Raw genomic sequence first — 8055 nt, 5'->3', positions numbered from 1 at the left:
CGTTACCGGTCAGTAAAAAAAAAAAGACAAAAAGGAAAAAAAAAAGAAAAAGAAAAAGAATACAGTGCACTCACTGGAGAGTTTGAGCGTTGGAGTCAGAAAGCTGTGTAACCTTGGGCACGTTTCTTAACTACTCTAAAGCCTCAACGGAGAGTTCACTGCTTACCTTGAGGGATTTTTGTATTAAATAATATTGTAAACATTGAGCAGGGCTTTAACAAAAGGTAGGTACTATTATAATGCTTAGAGAAATAAAAACAGTTCAATGGGGCTAGAGTACAGGGAGGGTTTGAGGGTAGTGGAGAATCAGAGAGGCAAAGACAAGATCATGGTAGATTCTGTGGACCAGCTGTTTGGATTTCCTTCAGAAGGCGATGGAAACCATTGAAGGAGTCAAAGTACAGGACCAACTTGATCAGTTTTAGGTTTTAGGAAAACCACTTCCTCTTCTGCTTCTCAAAGGAGGTCACATGGTGTAGTACTCACCACTCTGGGTTCTGGAGCCAGACTGCCTGGGTTCAAATCTCAGCTCACCTCTCCCAGGCCGTGAGTCCTTGGGCAAGTTAGTTTACTTCATAGGAATGTGGTAAGGGTCAGCTGAGGGGATCTGCATATCTAGCACAGTATCTGACACTTAGTAAGTACTCAAGTGGTGGGTATTACAGTATCTGTTATTGTTTCTAGCTCCAGGATGCCAGCACATCTAATGATGATTCTCCACATCATTTTTCCCAGAGAGGTTGAGTGACTTTCCCAAGGAAATCATGAGTCTAGAAGCCATGGGATGGCTGCCTACCTTCTCATATTCTATCTGTGGCCTTGCTAGGGGAAGGTTTAAAAAGGAGGATTGAACACCCTGGACAAGATCCTGTCCACCCCTGCTCGGGACACTGCATTGTGTATGGCCTTTTCTTATCTTTTTTTTTTTTTTTTTTGTGGCTGGCTGGTACAGAGGTTGAACCCCCCAGACCTTGGAGTTATCAGCACTATGCTCCAACCAGTTGAGCTAACTGGCCAGCTGATGGCCTTTTTATCTGAATAGAAGATAGCTGTCTGTGTGTATGTGCTGTACACATATACACACCATCAACACAGCCCTGTTGGGTCTCTTGTCTGGGTTTTGGAGCATTGACTAGGAGCTTCTGCCCTAGATAAGGTTTTGCTACACGAGCAGCTTACCCAGGCCAGGCCCACTCAATGCTGCGGTTTCCTTCTCCTGGTCAGGCCAGTTGCTTTGAGATTTTCCACACTTCTGCTCGTGCAGTTCTCATCTCTAAAGTTCTTGGTTTTCTTGTACTGACTGGCTCTTGCTGCCAGAAACACAATGAATATGCCTGGCCTCGTTCCCAGCTGAGGTGACTTTGCTAATAGTGGGTGGAGGTGTGGGGTGGGGGCTGAGTGTCATGGTAGAATTGCCACTTACTTCCTAGCAGACCCCTGAGGACAGGGTCCCTGCACAGACCTGTGTGCCTATCCCCTGAGGTGACAGATACTGGAACCATAAAGAGACAGCTGAAATACATTTCCAACTTGACTGAATTGCCCAAACCAGTTTAGGAAGAACGTTCACTCACTTCTCCAAAATGAGACTTTTATAAGACTCATCCTAATGGTGGTGGGAGAAAGAAAAAAACCAGTCTTTAACAGCATCAAAAGCTATATTGAGGAGTTTTTAGGAATGGTTTATTGCTTTGCGGAGCCACATATCTCAGTTGCTAGGCTCAAAGTTACTCAGAGGCCTCCCACCTTCTGCTTGTAAGGGTTCAGACTCTGGAACCAGACTGTCTAGATTTAAATCTTGGCTCCTCTATGTGCCAGCTGGATGGCTTTCAGTCTTAACCTCTCTGAAGTCCAATTTCCTTATCCGTGAAATGGGTATGACAGTACCAACCTCACTAGGATGCTCTGAAGAGTGAACTAATACATGCAAAGCATTCGGAACAATACCTGGTTCATACTAAGGGTTGTTAGCTTTTATTATTTTTCATTGTTATAGGTGTCATTTGAAATTCCTTCCTCAGCTTGTCCTAGATGTACATCTTGTTTTGGCCACACCAAGGGTCCCTGAAGGTGCTGAGCATGGACTCCTGGAACCGTTCCCCTGGTTCATCTCTACTCACACAGCCAGAGTTTGTATCCAGTCTCAATATCCAAGAGTCCCACTGAGCCAAGGCCTAAGCCCTTACTGCAATAATTTGCAGTCAATGCCTCTGACTTACCTCAGGTGGTGCTTTAGGGAGCTTTAGTCAACCAAATTTTTATGGGGGGAGGGGCAGACAAGGACAAAGTGCCCTTGGGGATCTTGTAAACCAGTCTTACTTCAAATGTGCTAGGCCCCCATCCTCAGCAATGCCACAGGGCCAGTTTGGCAATGACCTAGTTCAAGCATCAACTCAAATTTTCACTTTTCTGAAGTCTTGCCCTTTCTTCTCTAGCTCCATCACAATGTGCATGACCACTAGAGCAAGAAACTGGAAAGATCTGTTCACATAGTTCCCTTCCTCACTAAACTTTGAGGTCCCTGGGTACAGTGCCCATGTTCTATACATCAATAAATCTATAAAACCTAGTGCAGGGCTGAGAAAATAGGAGGCACTCAATATGCTGGGCACATAATTGGGATCATCGCCAGCTTAGGGAATGACTCTGCCACAGGTAGAATGATGACCCAAAGCCTGATCCTCAATTATTTTTTTTTTTATTCTTAAAAGATGACCGGTAAGGGGATCTTAACCCTTGACTTGGTGTTGTCAGCACCACGCTCTCCCAAGTGAGCTGACCGGCCATCCCTATATAGGGACCCGAACCCGTGGCCTTGGTGTTATCAGCACGCCCAAGTGAGCTACAGGCCGGCCTTAGCCTGATCCTCAATTATTTTTTTTTTATTCTTAAAAGATGACCGGTAAGGGGATCTTAACCCTTGACTTGGTGTTGTCAGCACCACGCTCTCCCAAGTGAGCTGACCGGCCATCCCTATATAGGGACCCGAACCCGTGGCCTTGGTGTTATCAGCACGCCCAAGTGAGCTACAGGCTGGCCTTAGCCTGATCCTCAATTTGAAGTCTACAACCCAATTTCCTCCTAGACAGTGGGAAAGCTAAACTTAAATGATGAACTGAAGAACACTGTGAGGGGTATAACATTGCATAAGATAGATCCCGACCTCCAGTTTTACAACAGGTCACAGATAGGCAAAGGAATGGAGTGGCCTCAGGTATCCAAGTCTTCCCTCCACTTCTTCCCCTCCAGTAGGCCCAGTCCCAGCTCTGGGAACTAGGAGGGGAAAGAAGCCCGATCCTGGTCTCTGCTGCCCTCTTCTGTTGATTAGAAGTTCCTGTTGGCTTGTCCTAAAGGGCCTGGAAAACACAAACTCTTGTCTTCCAGTATCCTACCCACCCAACACCCACCCCACAGTTTCAGTGCATTAGGGAATTAATATTAGAAGCAAGAAAGATAACTGTGATTGCCATTAGCTCAGACTAGGAAATGAGCCACTGTCTTCTGGGGCAAGAAAGCTGTAGACTTGAGTATAGCCTTCCCTTTAAGAACCCTGCAGTTCCCTCCCTCCAAGAATTTGGCAGATATGAAGCAAGAAACATTTAGATGCTCCTTATTTCAAACTATAAAGTTAACAATTAAGGAGACAATTTCGCATTAGAATTCCAGCCTTCCACTCTCACCCACAAAGAAGTACTACCTCATAAGTGTTGTGACGATTAAATGACACATGTAAAGCCCTAAAAATATGTTAGTGCTATAGAAGTCTTAAAAAACAAAAAACCGCAAGTGATATGGCAGAGGTCGCAGTACAGTGGAAAAGCATAGCCTGTGCATTAAAAGGACATGGGTTTGGGGTCTGGCTCAACTACTAATTATAAGCTTTATATAAGTTGTAACCACATCCCAGTTCAAGTCACACATCCTCCACGACCACTTCCTCGGTCTTCAGTCTACAGGCCATCTAGCAAAGAAGCTAATGATCACTTCCTATGTCTGCTTCCTGAGGACCTGGTCACTCCGGAATTCTGGACTCAAAGCCCTCAGTAATATGTGATTTTATCCTTGACCCTTCTCCAAAGAAGATGGCACAGGAGGAAGGCATTAACAGTGAGGTTTCTAATCAGCACACCTCAGACCTCTGACCAGGGGCAGCCGGAAAGGCTGTGGTCATCACTTAAATTTAATGCCTGCATCAGGAGGGCCTCTATCCATTTCATTTTCCCTTGGACATATAAATAACCTATTCAAAGACTAAAGTTGGGGTGAAGATAGTGTACAAGGAAAGATGCAAAGGCTCTCTCTGCTGGAAAGGGCTGGAACCCTTTAACTCCTAATAATTTTATTGAAGATTGCCTAAATTCACTATAATTTGTTTCCCTCCTTCTGGTCAACTAAATAGGACAACCCTACATCTACATGGCAAGAGGATCCATGGCACTTATGGTAACTGAATGGTGCTATCTGGTGGCTAAGCCAGGAATGGCTGCCAGAGGTGCCTTAAGTCTAGTAGTGGCTCAGAGAACATGTGTTGAATGAAATCAGTGGAAAGTAAGGGTGTTGAGCTGAGGGCTTGCACATCCAGGCACACTGCCTTATTCCTTCTTCAAATTCTCATCTGCTTCACCTTCTGGACACTACTTTCCCTTGATTCAATTAGTAGCTCTATTTAAGGTGTTCACTCTTGCTCCTTGAAGAGTTTTGTCGGGTGGGGTGGGAGAAGGGAGTGGAGTGGTATGGAAATGAGTTTGGAAACAGGCTGTGGGCACTCATGTCCACCATAACCTCTGCTAATATTCCAAGGCATGACAAAGTCCATGAGGATGTGCTCAGGATCTGCCTCTTCTTGTAAAAACTGCCTGAGGATACTCAGAGGTGTCTGGTGAGGTATAATTATGGAACACACCATGTTACTACCCATGTGTTTTCAGTATCAGTAGGGAAAGGGAAACTGATCACAGGCATTTTGCCCATTTGGGGGAGGCCATTTCCAAGCTAAACATTGCTGCTAGATTTCAAGACATCTCTAAAAAATAAAAGCATCTCACAAGGGCCACCAAAAAAAAAAAAAATCCAACCACACAAAAATAATCAATCAATGACTAGAAGTTAAACCGTTAAGTCTCATTTGCACACTATTCCCTTCCAGCTGAGATCAAGGGGAAGGTGGGGGAGGGATAGAAATGAAGCAGGTTCACCAACCCCAGGGCCAATATTTTCAGTTCTTTTGAGACCCACAGAAATCCCTGAACAAGGAATCAGCATAGCAAACAGAATAGGCTCTTCATTAGAATATGGTTAAGGTCCAGATCTGTCTCATCTGATTCCAAAGTCTACCTCTCCTAGGACTGGCTCGGACAAGTTACTTAATCTCTTTAGTTTCCATACTTGGTTCTTAAACCTTGCAAGGTCATCTTAAGAAAGTGACCATGGCAGGTGATCGATCACTCAGCATTAAAAGAACAAAAATCCAACTGTGCTATAACTGATCAGTGGATCAGGACAACTCCAGAGGCTGTGGAGCATCTTTAATAGAAAGTCTTGCAAGAGCTGGACCAAGTGATTTTAGAACAGTAGACACTCTTAACCAACTATGATTGGCCTGAGCACTACCTCTAAAATGTATTCATGGTCTTGGTTGCTGAGCGCTTGTAGGTTGCTCTTTTCTATTCTCACCAGTTGAGTGGTATTTATTCCTAATCATATACTACATATTAGTCTACCTGTTATTGTTACATAGAGAAATGACTGTAAAGAGTTGTATGAAAACCAGGTTATTTATAAAACTTGCTGTCAACTTATATATGGGTGAAACTAGAAAAGACTGGAGAAATGAGTAAACATCTAGAATTCTAAAATCAAATTCCTTCATGTCTAAATTCATTATCCACTTTAAAGAAGCCCAAGTTGAAATCATAGAAAATGCATTATGGCTACTGTGAATCAAAGCCCTCATCTCCAAATTAATTTTTCTGTTTTAGAGTTTATTAAATGAATATACATATTTATAATTTAGGTTAAAATGAAATGTATCTTTTTCACCTTTTAACTACTGAACTACCTGTCCAACTGTCTGCAAGCAAAAGGGGCTCTGTGTGTTCACACTAGAATTGTGGTCAGTGAAGAAGCATTGGCGGGGGCAGACAGGAGGTGGTGCTTGAAATTGTACTCCTCTCCAACTTCTAGCTGGGTAAGATTGCCAGGAACAAACTTTTTGGTATGGGGGTGTCTTTGGACATTTTATTGTTCGTTTGTTTGTTCTGGACATTTATTTTAGATAGAGCAAATAACTTGCTCCCTAAGAAAGACACTTTTAGTTTCTCCATTTTCCCATCCAAGGAGAAGCAAATAGTCCTCTGGCCTCCACTCACCTGGAACAGATCAAATGACTCACCATTCCATTCTTCTACCACAATGCAGCAGGTTATCCTGAAAATAAAAAACATACCCAAACTCACCATATCCTAGCCCGTCATCCTTGCACAATTACCCCAGAACCAAAACAGGAAGCTGGATTATCTGTTCTGTTGTGGGCTGGCTTTAAATGTTCCATAAAAATGTAAAGGTGCATTCCTATGCAAGTAATATTGAAACATGAAATGTGCTTACATAAATTTTGTGTAAGAAGTGATATATACACTTTACAAATTGATTCTTCATGCCTTGAAAATGGATTTACAACAGTATTATTGTGTACAAGTTCCTACTTGATACAATTTTTTTTGTCTAGGCAGCTTTTCAGTAACATTTCTATTACAAGTTAAACATGAAACTTTTCAGAGAAAGTTGAGAGGCTTAAAAGGACCACATGCAAGGAACTGATGACAAAGGCAAAGGGTTTAGTGAAGCCATCACTCTGGTGCTTCGTAGTCACCACAATTTGAGGAAGGACCCCGACCTTCACACATGGAGCTCAATAAAGGCCAACACTGGTATAATCACACTGCTTTCTTCAGCTCTTCTTCCCAACAGGCAACGTTTCATCAGAAGGGGACTGTGTTTTCTGCAGCATTATGATCATTATTAAAAGACCACTTTAATACAGGCTGACACCTAGCATAGACTATCATATAGTCAGTCTGTTACTGAATGAATAACCAGCTCTGGCTTAACACTTGGGAATGAGCAATGACTCTTAAAAATACTTGTCCAATTCTATTTCCTGTTGCAGGCATATAACATCTGTAACCCATTCCAATCTGCATTATATGTCAACAAATCTAGGTAGGATTGAGTCCAGAAAAACACCTATGAGCACTGAATACTAATCAATGCCTGTTCCTAGCCAGAAGCAGGTATTAATGGACTGCCAAATATCCATTAAGATTGTAAGTTAAAAAAAAAAAAAAAGAGGCAGAAACCCATTACAAAAGAGTCTTCAGAGTACAACCCTGATAGGTAGAAAGAGAAGCCAAGTTTTAGCTCCTTCCAGGTAGGTATCTACTCTGTTCTCAGGCTTGTCCTGCACTAATGCCCAAAGGGCCATGTTGCTTTATACGGTGGATATAATGACAAATCAGATGCATCTCAGACACTTCTGCCAAAATGTAAGTCCAAAAAAAGCCTTGAGATCTTTACGTCTCATTTTCTTAAGCTCTGCATGGCAGGATGAAGCAGGAAAATTTGAGTTTTTACCAATCTCCACCACCACAAGTAGTATCTTTGCTTTAGTGTAAACCTGAGATATAAAAATGGGTCTCCAGCTATCCCACTGCTGGGAATATACCCAGAGGAATGGAAATCATCAAGTCGAAGGCATACCTGTTCCCCAATGTTCATCGCAGCACACTTTACAACAGCCAAGAGTTGGAACCAGCCCAAATGTCCATCATCGGATGAGTGGATACGGAAAATGTGCTATATCTACACAACGGAATACTACTCAGCTATTAAAAACGAATGAAATACTGCCATTTGCAACAACGTGGATGGACATTGAGAGAATTACATTAAGTGAAACAAGAAAGAGAAATACCACATGTTCTCACTTATTGGTGGGAGCTAAAAATAAATAAATAAATTCACACACACACACACACACACACACACACCAGGGGG

The sequence above is a fragment of the Galeopterus variegatus genome, unplaced genomic scaffold (assembly GCF_000696425.1).
Source record: "Galeopterus variegatus unplaced genomic scaffold, G_variegatus-3.0.2 Scaffold3033, whole genome shotgun sequence".
NCBI classification, from domain to species: Eukaryota; Metazoa; Chordata; class Mammalia; order Dermoptera; family Cynocephalidae; genus Galeopterus; species Galeopterus variegatus.
This window is presented reverse-complemented; position numbering follows the sequence as displayed.